The sequence below is a fragment of the Manis javanica genome, chromosome 3, assembly GCF_040802235.1.
Source record: "Manis javanica isolate MJ-LG chromosome 3, MJ_LKY, whole genome shotgun sequence".
Lineage (NCBI taxonomy): Eukaryota > Metazoa > Chordata > Mammalia > Pholidota > Manidae > Manis > Manis javanica.
The window spans coordinates 63901955-63919110 of NC_133158.1; the positions used below are offsets into that span (position 1 = coordinate 63901955).

Genomic DNA, 17156 nt, shown 5'->3' on the forward strand with positions numbered 1-17156 from the left:
TCAGTTTGGTAAGAATTGTTGTGTTAATATTAATATTGAGTGTGCTCAATTAATTTTTGACAAACACACTATGTTAATTAAATAGGAAAAAAGTATTTTTGAACAATGGTTCTGAAACAACTGACTACTCACACTGAGGGGGAAAATGACATCTACATCTACCTTATTCCATTCCCAAGAATTAATTTGAAATAATCATACATTTAAACATGAAACCTGGAACCATAAAGCTCTTGAATAAAATATAAGTGAATGAATATGTTACACTGTAGAAGGCAAAGGTTTCTTAGATAGAACCCAAGAAGTGTAAACCATTATATGGAATGAAAATCCTAATAAATTGGAGATCATTAAAATTAAAAAATCTGTTCATCAAAAGACATCATTAAGAAAATGAATAGTCAAGCTACAGCCTGAAAGAAAATGTTCAGAATGCATTTCTTACAAATAAATTGTATCAAGAATATAGAAAGGACTCCTAAAAATCAATAATAAAAGACAATCTAATTAAAAATGAGCAAAAGTATTGAACAGACAATTTACAAAGGAAGATATATGAATGACCTGTAAGCATGTGAATAGGTGCTTAACATCATTAGTCATCCTGGAAATGCAAATTGAAAATGCAATGAAGAATGCAAATTGAAACTCCAATGAGATATCATTTCACACCTGCTAGAATAGCTAAAATTAAAGAGAAATAAGACAATATGATATGATGTTAAGGATATGGAGTAACTTAAATCTCATATGTGCTGGGAATGTATAAAATGGCACAAACACTTTTTGAGAACTGGCCGTTTCTCATAAAGTGAAATATTGCTATGCTAGAGTGCAATTTTCATACTTATCTCTGCCTCCTATTGGTAAGAGAGGCAGCTCAGGATAGTGATAGCATTCAGGGCCCCACATAAACTAGCTGATATCTTTTGTTACCAAGAGGTAATTAATGTGTCTCTCTGCTCAATTCCTTGGTTAAGACTGGAATGTGGGGGACATTAGTACCCACCTAAAGAACTACGCCACAATGTGCTCAACTTCTACATATATAAGTCTCTGGGATTGGAGAAGATTCTCAACATGCAATGTTGACTAACTGCAAGTCACTTCTAGCTGTAGTTCATAATGACTCTTGTTCTTCATTTATTTACCTCGTGTGCCATTAGGGTCAGGACTAACCAGGTGACTCAAGAAGTCAGCAAAAAGCCTGAAAAAAAGCTGAAGAAGGCAAGGGTTGAGGAAGGAAGATAAGAAAAGTAAGGAATAAGAGGTAAAAGAGAGTACCAGACTGGCCGACTAGACAAGGATTCATGCATTCTAATAATATATTTAAGAAAAAATAATAAAAAATAACTAGGCTTCATTAGTACTTGGCCTAATTTATGCTTATATTATGATCTGTTAAGTTGAATGCAGGACATTTTCCTGTAGAATTCCCATTTTGGCAATTGTGCCACTTACTCTTTTTTTCTTTTTTATTTCCATCATCATTTCCACTGGTTCCTGTTAAGCTTCATTTTGTTGATTTCTGATTACTTCTCCAATTTAACAATGTCATTTTGAATTCAAATACCATTCTCTGGAGTGCTGCCCTCCCTGAACCTTCCTGGGTTTCATTTGCAAGTTTGAGAATAAACTCTATTACCATTTCATGGTTGGAAATATTAAATATGCATTTTGAAATGCATAACAAAATTCCCTAAACTATTTCAAGGCTTCACAAGCATTAAGAGTGATCAAATCCGTAGTGTCCTCATGATTTAAACTTGAGAGTTTTCATTTTGCTCTAAACATCAGACTAAACCATACAGTATGCATTGTTATTTACCTACATCTAGAAGGAATTCTGATAACTAGATCCAGAGCACAAATTCAGAGTCATTCCAGTGGAAAGCCAATGTTAGGGAGTCAAAATCACTTGATAATTAGGGGATATGGGTAGAGTTGTACCTTCAAACCAAATTTATGCAGAGATGTTTGTAAAATAACAAATCAAAACTGCCAAGCTAAGATTTTGCTTTATTGCAACATGCAAACAGTTTTATGAATTATACTCTATTTGAAATACGGGAAACATTTTAATTTGCATCTGATGTTTAAAATATTTTCTCAGTGAGGAACAGGTGTCCATTGCACTGAATCTAGCAGCTCCATAAGTTAAATCTGACAAATTTTAAATGAAAAGGGAGATTGTGTCATTCACCTCAAATTTTATAATGATATGCTAAAAGACTTCTCCCAATCTTGCTTCATCTGGTATGAAGACATATAATACTTTCCCCACCCCCCACCGTCCTCTTCCAGTGTCATTTGGAGCTCTTTCAGGGGTTGCATTATCTTCATGAGGCTCTAGTGTCGCCTGGTGGAAAAAGCAAGCCATGAGATGCGAGGATTCCTTCTTACTATTTCCAGTTGAATGTACAACTTGTTTAAGTTGAAGTCTCTGAAACAACTTTAAAAAAATAAAGTCTAATCGTGTTAAACATTCTCTTCCCCTCAAAATACATTCTTTGATGCATTAATCATTATCATCTGTTTTTTCAAAAAAGTCAATGAAATATTATTCCTGTGAAGTACAATATACAAAATACTACCAGAAAATGATTCAATATCAGTATGGAAGATACAAAAAGGGTCTGACATTCTTCATAATACTAATAATAACTAGCATTTATTGAATGTTATGTGCCGGGCACTGCTCTAAGTGATATGCACATTCTTGTAATCCTCACAGAAACCTGATTTACAGAATAGTAAACTGAACAGAGAGATGTTAAATATCTTTCTGAGTAAGTAGGCGGCAGTGCGAGACCTCACTATCTGGAGCTGGAGCTCATGTACTTAACCACTACACACCTTGCCTCCCATGATATGGACTGTGGGTCTTGAATTGGAGAAGGTGGTCTCATGTATCTTAAAGTTAAGTGCAAGGAGCCTAAGCTAAGCAAAATCTCTTAATATCACTTCAGTCAGAAGCGTAGGTACCACATCAGCCTTTGTGAGGAGAGGTGGGTTGATTAGTGGAAGGACAGACTAGAAGTATCTGGGGAAGGTATTTGTACCCATTTCCTTAGGAGGAATACAGTTATCATGTGGCCAAGGAGAGTAAATACAAAGTTGGATTTCATGATTCCAAGAAGCTACATCTGGATTTTGTAAAAATCTGTATGATCTCAGTTACAGTTGAAAAGTGCATAAAATGAGAGAAAGTGAAAGAAAAGTAGATGTTCCTTATGAAAAGGTGAGAAGAGCATTTGCTCTTCTGCTACTTTTGTTGAATATGGTTTGAACACCTTGTGGTATTCCACTGAACATATATTCTATCATTAAAGAATTCATTTTCTGTAGGACATTTAGGTTCTTCTAGTTTTTGCCACTGTAAATAATGGGGATAATGAACATCTTTGTATATGGATCCTAATCCATAGCTCCTTTGGTTGGGTGTGTTGAAATAGGTTTACTTGATGAAAGTTGATAGCCCTTCCTAAGGTCTTGATACATTTTTTAAGATGTACTTTTTGGGCACTTTTTTGGGGGTGGGGGCTGTGGGAAATATTCATAGTGGCACTGAGTATGTATAGCATTAGCAGCAGGCTCAGCTCTGGAGTCCTACAATACCTTTCAGTGGTTATTGGCAGAAGAAAGCAACCACCCACTGTCTTTTCAAAGTGAGATTCAATGACCAGGCCCCCTTACGTTTTTGCCAGGAAAAGTTACCTTGGAAAATCTAATACAAAACTTTAAGCAAACGTCTGAGAAACCTATTATTCCTGGCTAACCACTGACATTCTATCTTCTCATAGATAGTCAGATAGAGTAATTACTTCCACTCTTTCTTCAGGTATCCACTTGAAATTTGACCAAGAATTCCACGGTTCCTGGGTAAATATAGAAATTAATTTGTGTCAATACTGCCCCAATTCTTTCTGGCCCTTATAGGAATTTAAGCTATGGAAAATAGTATCATCATATGATGTCAGCATTTTAACTGGATGACTTTACACTATTTTATAGATTAGAAATGAAATGATGAGTTATGTTAATCAAATGCCATTTGTTTATTACATTTATATTTTATTAAATTTTAATATAAATTAATATATTGTTAATTATTATAATACTCAATATATTTATAATACATTACACATTAAATATTTATATTTATACTTTTAATGAAAATTGCCCAATTTTTTTTTTTATTGAAGTATTGTCAACATACAATCTAATATTAGTTTCAAGTATACATGGTGGTTCATCAGTTACCCACATTATTAAATCCTCACCCCAATGAGCACAGCTACTCTCTGTCAACATAGGAAGACGTTATGGAATCACTGACTATATTCTCCATGCTCTACTGCTATCCCTGAGACCAACTTATATTTGAGAATTTATGTGTCCCTTTATCCCCCTCCCCCTCCCTGCCCACTCACCCCAATTATAAAGGCAATAGATTTTGAAAGTATTTTATAAATGTAATAATGTAATATCCCTAACAAGTTAGATTGCTTTATATCCCTCCTTTTACAAGTATGGGGAATTGAGTTTCCCGTGAATAAGTAACTTGTCCTTAAGTGTGCCAAGTTCTGCCAGACCTAAGCATTTATTTGGTTTATGTGGCTAATTTTTAAAACTACTCATTTACCTTAGAATCATCTCTGTTTCTTGCCTACATGGGACTAGCTAAATTAAATTTCATGTCCAAAGGGAAATACAACATTCTTTGAACCAAAGAAACCCTTTTAAAAGGGACAATAACTTCTTTCTCTGAGTCATCTTTATGTTGTTGCAGAGCAGGAAGCTAATCTTGCCCCCAAAGTCAAAACAACTCTTCCTTTCCTAAATTTAAATACAGCACTGATGTAGTGATGTCAGAGACTAGAGAGAAGGTACATTGCCGGATAAGACTTGAACTTTCAAGATTTGTGAGGTAGGGCACATTGGTTTTGTGAACTTGAAAATAAAAATACATGAAGAGTTGGGGTTAAGGAATAATGGGAAAATTACATTTGCAATCCAGATCTTCTGATTGTTTTAAATAGGGAAGGCTGCCTCAATCACTAACACCATGAAAGTGTATCTAGGAGGTGTTGTGGGATGAATGTTTATGTTCCCCCCAAATTCATATGCTGAAGCCCTGAAGCCAGTGTGTCTGTGTTTGGAGATGGTGCCGCTAAAGATATTTTGTTAAGATTAAATAAGGTCATAAGGGTGAATCCCTGATCCTGTACGATTAGTGTTCTTAAAGAATAGACACCAGAGGGTTTGTCCTCTCTCTCTCCCTCTCTGCACACTGAGAAGAAGCCATATGAGGACAAAGCCAGAAGGTGGCCATCTATGAGCAGGGAAGAGAGCTCGGGCTAGAAACTGTACCAGCAGGCACTTTGGTCATGAATTTCTAGCCTCCAGAACTGTGAGGAAATACATTTCTGTAGTTTAAGCCATCAAGTCTGTGTTTTTTTTGTTATGGCAATACAAGCAGATTAATCCAGAAGGTTCCATAGCACAGGGAAGCGTCTATAGTTTGGATTAGACCTGTGGGGTACTTAAAGTAGGTGAGTTATGTTCTCTAAGCACATCCTTGTATCTTTGTATATTGTTTATAGTTTTATGTTGCTGTATAATTATCTGAAGAGCACCTTTTTGTTTTCTTACTGAGTAGTCCATGAGAAAAAAAGGAAGGGAATTAACATTTATTGGACACTTAACATTTGCCAGACACCATTTCACATATGTTTTCTCATTTAATCCTTAGAAACATCTTGCAACTTAAGTATTATTATTCCAATAATTATAGTTAAGGAGATGAAATAACTTTTTCCCACAATCACTTAGCTAGTTAATGGGCAGATTTGAGACTCAAACCCACTGTTTTTTGTTTTTTCTATGAAGCCACATTCTTTCCATTACACAATACTCAGGATCCAGTCAGGACAGAAAATCCACTCTGGTATTTCAAATGGAGAGAATCGATTGTACTGGGAACAAAATAATTGAACTTCCAAGCAGAAGATGTTGAAGCAGACCAGAAAGTAACACAAACAAAACAAGGTTGCCCATACCTTTGAGCTGCAGGATCCAAGGGCGTAGGTGGTGCTACTGGACCCCAGGAACTTCCTGGTGGATCCCACATGATCACCTTGCCTGTGCTGTGCCACTTGGGACCGTGGAGGAGAAGTTGTCTAACAGGAATTAAGGTGGCTGCCTTGGACGCTACTCAAGCAGAGAGACAGAGACAGAAAATTACTTTGGCTTTTCTCCTCCTCCTAATTTCCAGTCTCCCATCAATTCCTCTCATCAGCTAAACCTCCAGAAAACAAGAAGCAAGGGGCTCAGGAAATATGATTCAGAACAGGCAGAGAAGGAGCAAAGAATAAGTCTGGGAGCAAACAAGCCGATGGCCAGGGCTGGCCACGTCACGCTGCCATCTAAGTGAGAGAGTCTCAAACCAGACAGCTGTTCTGCATTCCTCTCCAATCCCAGTAAAGTGTGATGCTCACAGTCACGTCTTTACATCTGAAAGGGTGTCACGACTTGTCTAGACTTTCATTTTGCACATTATGAAACCATGACCCAAACAGGCAAATTTATTTAGTGAAAGTCAAATTAGGAAGTAAATAGCAGAGCCAGCACCAAATCCAGGAATTCTGAGACCAAGTCCAGTTTCTTCCCATTTTTCCATGAAGTGGTCCATAAGCGCTTGTCAAATTGAACTGGACTGATTCAAATAGGTGATGATGGGGGGAGGGCGATCATAAGCTTCCAAAAGCAGGATCACATACTTCCAAAAATGTCTGGCCAATTCAGCACCATAAGGACACTGCAGACAAAGGGCATTCCTGGTCAAACCATCATACCGGTTCTTTCTTACTCATCTTATTTTTTTTATGTTATTTTAATTGTTGTCTTGCAGTTAATGGAAACAGAATGATTGTTACTTTATTTTGGATTACCACTTGATTTGTTTAAATGTAACTACTTTCAACCTGATAACCATCAAGAGTGTTAATATAAAATGGGAACCACTGCACCAACTGACCCCAGTGTACATAACACATCGTTTTTGCTCTTTTTCTTAAATGACTATTATTTGAGCATTGTCCTTGGCTGATCACATCTGAGAATAATCTCCCCTGCTCCTGCCCTCCAATAACTTAGGGGTAGAAATCAAAGAAAATTCCTTTGACTCGAAGGATAAATATGTTTATTTCATCTCATAAAAATTCATAGTAATTTCTCTTTAGCATTCTTGTTATATTTCTCAGTAAATCCAGAAGAGATTATATTTCTATTTTCTCAGAACTTGCTCTGGCAAAGAAAAATAAAAAGATTAATTTGTACTCTGTCTTCGTGTTTTCCTAGCCTCCCAGGCTGCAATTTCCCAAATCACAGAATATTGGTTACCTTAGCTATAGAGCTCTATATAGTTTTTGTGGACTAAAACAGGAATGGTGAAATAAACCCGTCTAAGACTTCCTCATGACTTCTTCCCTCTCTCCCTTTCTTTCTCTTTCTCTCTCTACCTACTGAGAGAGCACCCACGTATTGCTATCAATTCTTTCATCAATTTATAGTTTGAAATATAGATAATCCTGAGAGACAATCATGCTAGGTTCTCCCCCACAGGGTTGTGCAGTATGCAGCCATTTACATAGACTATATTGAAAATCTCTTCCCCCAGGAGTTGTGCAAAAGGACACCTTTGCATAAGTCTAAACAAAGTGGTCTTAAGCAATTAAGTGGGATATGCATAAAAATCAATAAAGCTTTGTTCAGATTGGAGGAAAGATCTGACTGGGATTTCTCAGTCTATAAATCAGTATCTAACTTCCAAGTTCTGCCAAGGTCCAGGTCCCTTTTGCCAGGCATCTTGAACACTGAAATTTTCTCACTGTATCCAACTTCATTTTTTTTGTTTCATTCAAGATATGTATCCTCCTTGCAGCTAGTCCTAAAGTTTCTTCTAGACTCCTGCTTGTTCTCTGATCATTCTGTACCTCCCACTGAGATATCCTAGTTCACCTTCCGTCCATTACTCCCACCACATAGAAATATATATTATATCCAGAAAAAGACAAAGGTCTCTCTTGTTTATCAGCTAGTAACCATTTCTCAGATAAATAATTTCTTGACAATAAAATAATTACCCCAAATATATAGACATATGAGAATCAGATGCTAGTCATCAGCAAAGCTTATTTTCATGAGCATTTGTAGGAGCAATTTTTATTAATCAAACTCCTGTGGTAGCTATCCTTTAAATCATTAAATAGAGAACTTAGAGTGCATTCACTAGTCAGGTCCCACAGCACAGGCTTGTGCCAAAAACTATTATAATTACTCTCTTTTCAGAAAAAAAGAAGGAAAGAAATAACCAGCATTCATCTATGCCGTGGTTTACTCAGAACTAGTCACAGTGTGATGCATTATCCTGCCCTTTTACTCTGTCTTTTCATGAAGATCTTTGAGCACTAAGACTAAAGGGGCTATCTGGGTCTACACCCATCTAAGGGACATTCCTGTGTCTACAGTGGTTTACCATGGCACACAGTCATATGTCTAGTTAATAGAAATGTGAGGGCTAGAGCTTAGTGATCCTGAATTTCCATAACATTTTATTATTTTTCTTTTCAAAAATAGATGTAAACTAAGAAGTATTCCTTCTATTTTCTTGACCTCCTATAATGCAGTTAAGTAGAGACCTGTGATAACAACACATTTTCTCTTCTGTTTGGGGGCTTCCTGGATTGGCACTTACTGTATAGACCACAGATAAACTTGTAGAATCAGAGATAGGTCTGTGTAGTAAACTTTCTCATCATTGCTATGCTTTCCCTGATAATAATGGTCTGTTAAAATGTCCTACCAGTGCCATAACTTCTTTAGTTCTGCAGAAACCATGGAAATTCTTGTAGAACTTTGGAGTTCATGAGCAGCAACTGCTCAATTCTGTATGACTCTCCATACTTGTTATGGTTTATCTGATAAAAATTTAATTTTCTGTTTGGATACTGTCATAGATAGTTTCATCTTCTATCACCTTTATGAGAAGATTTATTTATTTATTTTTGAGGGAAGTAGGGAAGACCATTCATAATGAAGTGATTTTTTGCTACTTCAGTACAAAGCAGCTAAAATGCACTGCAGTAAAGATGCTGGGCAGTCAGGTTGACAGCTGACCATGCAGCTTAGGAGTGTGGATTGTTTTATGCCAAACTTGTAACTCAGCAATATTAAAACACTTTCTAATCAGAGAATTTCATGTTGCTTTGAGAATTGCCAAAAACTGCAAATGTTAATTTCATAGGTGCTAAAAGTTTATTGGTTTTGAGCGGGTACCAAATATATCTGACATTCACCTGAAATGACTACACGTAGCCTTCTCCCCATTACCTTCCTTAATGTCTCAGAGGGAATTGCTCTGAACTCCAGGCTACAGAACTATGTTCTAGTCATGCCATTTACGACCTAGAGCAACAGGAGGAAATTCTCCCTCCCTTGAACTATTCTTGCTTATTCTGGGATTCTTAAAAAGAAAGAAAAAAGCTAGTAAGAAAAAAAGAAACCTACAGTGGGGAAGCCTGAGGCTGCAACACAAATAATGATTATTCCTGTCAAGGTTTAGCTGTGGTTGCTAAGTTACTGGCCTGTTCTGAAAAACCTTGAAGTATGGGACGCATTAGGAGCTCGTTAGGTCCCAGTGACTTGTGGTAAATGTACAATTTGTCTCTGTGCTAAACACACTTCAAAAATAACAATAAAACCCCCAGATGGTTTAAAATTTGTGACCTTTCTTTTTCTAGTTTCAGTTCTTCCCCTCACCTAACAGCTCATAGTCTCATGTCATTACAAAAGCAACATTATTGGGAAAATAAATAGAAGCATTTTGCAATGGGAAGAAAATATATTAGCTTAAAGCCTTTGGCATTTAATGAAGGTGTTCACAGAGAGAACCTCATGAAAGGTTGAGGAAAACTAAAAGAAGATTGCATAACGATTGTTTACATGAAAGCTGCAGCGCCGTCAGCTCACTTTTGGAGAGCCCCTCTAGCGTGTTTGCCAGGCTGCCAGACCGTTCCAGGGACACAAAGCCCTTGGCTGTTTGATCTTACGCGTGTGTCGGTTTTCTGTTTATCCCATTAATATTGTTTGTCCAATTCATAGATCTTGGAGCTATGAGTGCTATGAGACTTCTCTTTGCAATTCAGAATTATGATATGTGGAGAATATCACACATTCTTCGCAGCCCAAACTTGATTATAATTTGTTTATTAAACCATTTACCTTTGGTTACTGCAGCCATGTTTCCACTCATGCTATCAGTGCCTTTTGGGGCAGGTCTGAAAGTTTTGACAAGATGGTGTTACTGAGAACAGCCTAATGAAGGTAGTGCAGTGGTGGGGGAAAGGGCCAGGAGAGAATGGAATAAGCAGGGAGAGAGAGTGATGCCAGAAGGGCCAGGAGAAAAGGAAGGAAAGTGCAGAAGGTATCTTCAGGCTGTCCTAGCTGTTGCAAAGCTGGCAAAGTGCAAAGATAGGAAGTAGCTATTGTGACTGCCCAAATTATTTAGTAAGATTCTCCTAGCATGTGGGATGTGGACTCTAAGAACTGAAGGTAAGAGTTACAAAGGACAATAGGTCTCATTTCCTGTGCTAACTTCATAAATCTACTTCCTCCTTAGTTGTGTTGGTCTGAGGTAAATGATACAATTTGACTCTGAGAGATCTTCCTAAAAATGCTTAGATCTGAACTGCTTCAAAAAGAAAATCTTTTCTGTTCTCGTGCCAGTAATCAGTGGGAAATCAAATGGCATTAAAAATATCTCAAGTCAAAAATAATGTTGAATGACATTCTTTTTCTCATGACTTTCCTATAGATATACAGGTGTATGTGCACACCTCCCTCTTTTCCTTTCTTAATAAAGGTATCTTTCTAATACTGCCACACATAGCCATGGAAACCACTTTGTGTTTCTCTTCTTGGCCCAGAATAATGGTCTGAACTCTCTCAAAGCCTCTGTGCTATTCTCTTCAGATAGTCACATTTCAAAAATCTCTCTCCCGTTGCCCTGCAGTTCTTTGAAAAGCACGCCTTCATCTGTGACATATGCTTATATTAAACAAAATTTCCAATGAAAAAAGAATCTCCACATCAACCCCCATTCTTGTTAAGTGAGAAACAAAACAAAACATACTCTGGAAAGTGGAAGATGCCATGGATCATTAAGAACAGACACTAATCCCTTTCTCAGTTTTCCCAGCTATGTCTGCTTTTACAACATATTTTCATAAGTAGTGGGAGTTTCTTTGTTTTAGAAATTTTTCCTGATTGTAGTGGCCTGGGTTAATTTATTATATTTGTGTCTAATACATGATACATGCTGTTGATAGGCACCATTGCCTAGCCACAGGTATAGATATGCAACATAGGTTTAACCATCAGTAGCTACTCTTCAAGCAGAACCAGTAAAAATTCCTTCTGGAATTGAAAAATAAAATTTCTCTCTCTTTTCACTGAATTTGTTCATTTGGGAGAATGTGAAGCTGTAGCTGACCATCTTGGAGAAAGCCTTTTGTTGCAGCCTAAAGCCCAACAGAGACAGGCAGTAATGAAAGACAGGTGTGTGACTTTGACAGCACAAGATCAGGATTCCAGTACCTGAAGCTCTGATTCTACCAGCCCTCTCCATATTGCTTCATTATTTTCCCCTCTACAATCCCAGCAGCATACAGGCATGGTATAATGCCTTTCATCTTAAAATCAAGATGAAAGAAAAAAAGACTTAAATTTTCTAGCACCTCCAACCACTAGCCCATTTTTCCTACAAACTCTTCAGAAGAGTAGTCTTTGACCACTGACTCCAGTTCTATCCATTCCCCTGTCTTCTTTTTAAGTTTCAATTATGTTATCTTCTGTTCGTTCCAAAGACTATATGCGACACATTTTACATTATGAAGTGAAATAACCCAATTTAGGAATTATAACATTATCAATTTTGTTTCACATGCCCCTGTATTTCTTTATATCCCAGTCCACTGCCTCCCATAGAGAAAAAGATACCACTATCCTAAACTCTGTGTGTATTTTCCTTTTCTTTTTAATCCTTAACAGTTTTATCCACATAGTTATCCATAAACAACATAGCATCTGCCTTGAATTATTCCATTCAGGCTCTTCTGTTCACTTTCTCACTGACACTGCCCTTGAGCTGTTCACAGACCCATGAGTAAACCCTTCCTCATCATTATCTATACTTACCAAGAGCACTTGGCTTGCTGTATTATTCCTTAGACTATCTTTTCTCTGGGAACCACTCCTTACTGACTTCCTACTTACCTCACTGAGTAAGCCTCAGTGTTCTTTGCTGGGTGCTCACCAGTTTTCTAACCTCTCTAACTGTAGGAGAGTCCTAGGGCCCAGACTTTTCTCTCTTATTTATATTTATGTGCACTTACTTATATCTATCCTCGCTTCCTGGGTAATCTCATCGAGGCCATAGCTATGGAGTCCATGACCTCAAAATTTCTTCAGTTGTAAACTCTTCCCTGAATTCGAGGTTTGTTTATCTGACAACTCTATCTCACTTGGACATTCAGTGGCATATCAAGCACAATATGTATAAAATTGAGCTCTTTATCTCCTCCTTATTCCTACATATTTCCCTTTCAGTAAGTGGCAACTCCATTCTTTCAGTTACTCAATCTAAAACCTCTAGATCAAACTTGACCCCTTTTTCGTTCACGCTCACACCCTTTCCATCTTGCTTGGAGAAGCTTAAGTCCTTCCCATAGCCTAGGATGCTTGTGATGTCGTTGCACTTACATACCTAACTTCATTCCTATACCTGCCCTTATATCCTCTGCTCATCATTGAAGCCTACGTGCTATTTCTGAGACCTGCCAAACCTGTTCCTGTCTCATACCCCTGGTACTTACTACTCCTTCTGCATGACCCAGGCTACTTCTGGATGGACTCATAGCTCTCTCCCTCCTTTCATTCATGTCGCCTCTAAGGACAGTTTACCAGGTAAGCTTTATGTGGCATCACTCTCTAAAAAGTCACTCTTCCTCCTCCTTCTATCCTGCATTATTTACATTATAACACTCATTATCTTCCAGTATTTCTCTGTCTATGTCTCTCCTCTCTCTCATCTGTCATCTGTCAACCAATCTCTCTATATAACTTACTCATTTATTCTTTAACACATGGTTCTCAATCAAGACACTATTGAAATTTGACCTGAATAATTCTGTGTTATGATGGTCTTCCTGGAGTGCATTAAGGAACGTATGGTAGTGTACCTGTCTGTACCCATGAGATGCCGTGACAACCAAAAATGTCATCAGACATTGTCAGGTACCCTGTGGGGGATAAAATCACCCCATAAGCCCAAGTAAATGTAAGCTTCAAGAAAGCAATGGCTCTGTATCTATATTGCTGACTGTTAAATGACTGGTATACAGTGAGTGCTCAATAATATGCATTAAGTGAATGAAAGCATAGATTCCATGAATTATCCCAATATTATTTCCACTAATATGAGCCAACAAATCCCTTTTTGCCTAACTGTGTTTGAAATGGCTCTTTGTCTCTTACAACTGATAGATTGTCAGAATATTTGGAAAATACAGAAAGAAAAATGTATGACAATATAAAGAGTAAATTTTCAAGATAGCCAAATTTTTATGTTAATGCCCTGGGATAAACATGGTCTGGAGAAATAGTCTTCAGAAGGGCAAATTGTCTATAGTTCAAGTAATTGGTCTCCAGTGTTTACTGTGCTGATACTCAGAAATGTCCCTCACTTCATTTTTCTCAGTAACATTCTTTCGGTAACCCAATAATCAGATGCTTCTTTGGACACCTCAAGTTGAAAAACACTCACCTTCTACTCATTCCTTATCCTATGTTTAAACACTGATATATTACAAATCTTCTAAAGTAATCTCAGAGATACATTCAAGTAAGTCAGCAACTTTGCTTTTGAGATGTTCATAGTTTAGTACAGGAGACACACATGTAAACAGATAGTGTAAATCACCTGTGGGAGACGCTTTGCCAAAGAGATGTATCTGTATCTGTCTGTCTCCATCTCTATGTACCTGTGCATAAATGCCAGCTCCAAGGGAAGAGGGGTTAACTACACCTGGGAAGCCAGGGAGGCATGTTCAGATGGTGACCTTTGCCCTGGGGTTTTGCACAGTGAATAGGTGATTGATGAATAGATGTCCACTAGTGAATAAAGGATGGAAACTATTTCTGGCAGAGTGAACAGCATGTAAAGGGGCTTGGAGGTGTGACAGAATGTGATATAGAAAGGGAACTCTAAGTGACTATGTGTAGCTGGAGTGTACAATGTGCAAAAAGGAGTCCTAAGAAGAAAAGAAGATGAGATAAATGAGGCCAGGTCATAGAGGGCCTTGGAAGTCCCATTAACATGTATGGCCTTTAACCCCACAGATGAAAATCCATCCCACTTTGGAAGGGAAGGGAGTCATATGCTTCTGAAAGACCACCCTTCATCTCTGTGCTTATGATGTGGTGGGGAAAACACAAGAGGAAGAATGTCCAATTCGAAGTTTATCAAAATCATCTAAGGAAGGAAAAAGGAATCAAACTAAACCAGGAGCAATGGGAATTGAGAGGTGAATGTAGATATGAGTAATACTTATATGAGTGAATCCACAAGTCCAGGTGATTGATTGGAATGTAAGAGGGAGGAACAGTAGAAGATTTTCCTGTGCATCCTAACTGGGGCAATTTGGGACTGAAGGCATTGTGGCACCAGTGGTCATGTGGAGAAAGAGAAAGACACCTCCCCTGATTCTTGTGTGGTCAGAACAATGCTTGGGGTTCAGATATTTTCTAGTTGCTATAAATGCTGAGCACTGTGATTCGGATGGGAAATTGGCTGGAGCAGGAGAAAATATTAAAGATCGGGGGTATCTCCATACCAGTGTCATATTTTTAAAAGATAGTGTGGCTTTGAAATCTTGATGCTGAAATCACAAGGCAGACTCTTAAAAATATCAACTGGCTCTGGCTGAACCCTTTTAAAGAAATGACTGCCAGCCTTCCATGTTTATGGACTTCTTCACGGACAGTCACAACAACTTATTTTCCTGGCTTCAGCCCATCTCTGAGTTCTCCACTTCTATGTGTGTCTCACTCAAACTAAATTATCTGTGTGACTTGGCAAGTCTTGGGTATGTGCCTGTTTGTGAGTTAACACTGCCACCTAGCATCTGGAAGGGATCTTTCTTCATCAAACAGGAGAATCCCAATCTTTCCTTCTCCAGGCATCCTTTGCCAGAACTCCTACCTTGAAAAGAGCTTGTTTATGATTAATCAGCACTGCAGGTGAAGAGCTTTTCATCCTTACACCAACATCTCGGCCTGCTGTGCTAACTATCTGGAGTGTCCATCACGGGAAAGTGACAGAGGGAAGTCGGGGCAGCTGTATGTGCATGCACGAATGTTCCACGTCCTAATGCAGAGCAGAGAGAGAGGGAGCCTGCAGGGGAAAGACAAGGCACCGAGCTGGACTGGATGTGTGCAGGAGGTAGCAGCAAATCTCTAAGGAGTGGAGTAATTTATCAGGAGTGAGAATGGGGCAGACAGCCTCTAGGGAGGTGGGTGGCAGGGGCTGGAAAGGAAATGGTAAAGGCAGGAGGAGGAAAGGCAGATGTAAATATTTTAAGTCATGGAAGAAGGAAAATGTGCTCAAGATCTTTCTCTTATTGCTTTCCTCTCCTGGTCTTCTTCTCCGCAGCCCCTCCTTCTTCTTTCTCTCTCTCCTCTCTCTTTCGCTTAAATGCAGAGGATCCTGCAAACTTGCTTAGCAAGCAGCATTTGATCAAGACCTGATTTTTTTTTCTATCGTGGAATTCTTGGGTTTCAATACATTGTTTTGCGTGTGCTTCCTTAGTTTTCATATGTATAATGCATGCATGGAAGATAGGCAGTTGTTCAGGCTCAGTTTTTATTAAGCTTGGCTAAAGTACAGCTTCTGAACTCCAAGCAGAAAGGGCCTGTTCGGATTTTACAGAAATCACAGAAATGTGCCCCTTATGCATCTAGGTGTCTTTCAAAGACTTCAAAAAGCAGATCTTTCACCATACCTTGAGACAGGTTTGAGAACACTGTTTCTCCCCGCTGCCCTCTGCTGCAACAGTTTGATGGTCAAAGTCTTTAAAGGTTTCCTTTCGGGAAATGTTCGTACATCTGAAGGAAAGTGCCCAGGTCTGGATTCCTTTGGTGTTTTCGTCCCAGTAACAACCCACACCAAACTCCCAGCTGGTCACTGCCTGAACTCTTTCCTTGTGGCTGCCTTCTTCTTTTTGTTATTTTTCCACTTTCTCAGCTTTCCCAAGGATAAACTGCCTCTTACTTTAATCGCCTCGCATTCGTATCTCCAGCTTCTCGGACATATTTTTGAGTGTTTGTCATGGGCAACTGTGAAGGAGGGGTTAATTCCACTCCAAAGACTTGGCAGGTTCCTGTAAGGAGAGTCCAGTCAGATGCAGAATTCAGGGAAGTCCAGTCACAGAGCCGTTCCTTTTCCCTATCTGACCTTTTCTTCCCTTTCACCTTCTGTGACTACCCTTGGGTCTTTCCACCTGTCCCCTCGGGTTACTGTGCTCTCAGTTTCCCCCCAGACTCCTTCAGCCCTTGACTCTCCTGATGTTTGAGAAAGCCATTAACAAAATCAAGCCCAGTAAGATCCTTTTCATCAAGACTTTCCACACCATTCCACACAGTTTTCTTTTTAAAATAGGTTCCTGAGTGTGTGTGTGTGTGTGTGTGTGTGTGTGTGTGTGTGTGTGTGTGTGTGTGTTTGAATAGCATTCAGTCAGGCTTCCGTCTTGGGCTAGCATCAAGCCCCTTATCACCTTGTGGCCGTGGAACACTCTGGAGTAGAACCGTATGTGTCACGCGTATTGCCCTATCGTGCTGCCTTAATCTTTCTTACTCCCTGAGTGGGAAGCCTTTCCCCACCCTGGCCTTCCCTCCTTCATCCCTATAATCTGTGTGAAAATTACACATGAACTCCTCTAACCAGGGCTGCAGCACGATGAGCTGGCAGCAGAGTTGCACAGGGCAGCGCAGCAGTAAGAATTAAAATCATTCATCTTCTTTCCTTCCATTGGCAGCCA

General features: G+C 38.8%; 1 long non-coding RNA gene across 1 annotated transcript; it reads right to left on the bottom strand.

The window, feature by feature from the left end:
• Positions 1-1802: 1802 nt before the first annotated feature.
• Positions 1803-16464, bottom strand: LOC118971494 (uncharacterized). Its single transcript, XR_005059924.2, has 4 exons — positions 16122-16464; positions 6063-6820; positions 3825-3878; positions 1803-2359 (listed from the first exon to the last, which is right to left on the bottom strand). It is a non-coding gene; the product is annotated as an uncharacterized lncRNA (long non-coding RNA).
• Between the last annotated feature and the right edge of the window lie 692 nt (positions 16465-17156).